Here is a 2,159-nt window from a genome sequence, read left to right on the forward strand (position 1 = left end):
CCACATACGAAACAGTAATTTACCTGAGGAGAGCTTGAAAGAATTTTCGTGTTACTCTAGTCAGAAATTTCTATGACTATGGTATCTTTCTGAGATAAATGTGTAATGAGACGACATTGCAATACATGGGAGTCCATGGCTGTACATGGGGAAGCCAGATAACAGACGGGCCTGATGGTCTATGACCAGGTTATCTGCTGGAGGACAGTATATTGACAGACAGTGACATGGCAGTATTGTAAAAGCTTTTGTGGGATGCAATTGATATGACATTTTCTCCCAAGCCCTGACAATAATGACAAACAAATAAGCACACCCTTTCTCATCCCTAAGTCGTGCAAACTAGAAAGGAGTTTTACATAACTCTTGTTCTCCCCCGAGACCTGGGTAGAGTAATGGAGTCTACGAACATCTTATCATAGGAAAACCTTGCGATACGGACTGAGTATCTCTAAACGTGTCTCGCTGTCTCCAGACACTGTGCAAATACTCACTTTGGAGTAGAGGTATAGATACATATAATCTGGAAGCCACTATGGGTTCTGATCACGTCGAGGACAACCTTCTCAAGAGCGAGGAAGATCTCGAGAGTGGCGCATTCCTCACCGTTCCTGTTGATCATACAGGGTAGTTTCTGGGATGGGAGGAATGAACCAACATCTTCGAATGGCTTATGTCCACCATACGTAAAATGAAACCGCAGCTCGGATCTGCTGCGGTGGCAGGAGCACTAGTGGTGGTGGTCATGGCAAGGAGCAGCAGGAGGAACACCCAGCAGCAGGAGGAGGAGGAGGAGGAGCAGTAGTAGTAGCAAGTAACACTCGAGGTCCTCAAGTTACACTCCCGCCCGCAGGATTTGACGATATCTTGGACAGCAATTGAATAGTGTTAGAGAAGGGCGACCCGCACACCCACACACACACACACACACACATGCGCGGAGGCACACGGGTTTCGTCCACGACTCGCTGGATGCTGATACTGACAGCAGCGGGGCTGACAGAAGCTGATGCTGTTGATGATGCTGCTGACGGTGCAGCAAGGGAGGCTGGGAGCTGACGATGCTGAGGACAGCGAAGCTGACATCTTCTAACGATGGAGGGGAGGAGGAAGCTGACAGTTTCTGACGATGAGGACAGGGTTTGCGAACACGGCTGACGATCAGTATAGGGATGCTGACTACTCCTGACAGTGTATCTTAACAACTGCTGACGATGAGGACGTCTTCGAACCATGAGGACGCTGAAAACCCATTGGTTGCTGACAGTCAACACCTGACTGAAACTGCCCATCAAGGCCTCGACTCTGCACCAGTCATAGCCTCCTCTCTCTACTGATACCTGTCATCAACTAGATCCTCCCTGTGCCACTGCTGACCACACTCATCACTATCCCTCACTCCACTCCTCCACTCGACAGGTAAATTCCCATCGTTCGTGTGGTTCCGTCAACAATTGCCTTGTCCTTCGGTCGGGAACAAGCAGGTCGGTCATTGCCCAACCGACCAACGCGTATTGCCGGGTTTTCTCTACCGTTCTATATCCAGCAAGTGAGAGAGAGAGAGAGAGAGAGAGAGAGAGAGAGAGAGAGAGAGAGAGAGAGAGAGAGAGAGAGAGAGAGAGAGAGAGAGAGAGAGAGAGAGAGATCTTGTAACGTCTCCCGAACTTCAGCAAAATTTCGACAATGTAGGTCAGAGGTTGAGATGTCATTAAACGACACGACATCAGCGTCAGTTCGACTGGTGGAGAGACCATTAGACCAGTGTGGTAAGAGAGGAGCGAAGATTACCCACAGTACAACCACATCAAGTGATGGTAAAAAATGTTAATAGGTCGTCCCCAGTTTCTAGCCTTTCTGACTTGACTACTTCCTTCTTGTTGGGTCTTCTTCGTCTCCTTCTTCTTCTTCTTCGTCTTCTTCTTCTTCTTCTTCTTCTTCTTCTTCTTCTTCTTCTTCTTCTTCGTCTACTTCTTCGTCTTCTTCTTCTTCTTCTTCTTCTTCTTCTTCTTCTTCTTCTTCTTCTTCTTCTTCTCCTTCTTCTTCTTTTTCCTCTTCTTCTTCTTCTTCTTCTTCTTCTTCTTCTTCTTCTTCTTCTTCTTCTCCTTCTTCTTCTTTTTCCTCTTCTTCTTCTTCTTCTTCTTCTTCTTCTTCTTCTTCTT

This window comes from Panulirus ornatus, chromosome 34 (genome assembly GCF_036320965.1).
Source record: "Panulirus ornatus isolate Po-2019 chromosome 34, ASM3632096v1, whole genome shotgun sequence".
Lineage (NCBI taxonomy): Eukaryota > Metazoa > Arthropoda > Malacostraca > Decapoda > Palinuridae > Panulirus > Panulirus ornatus.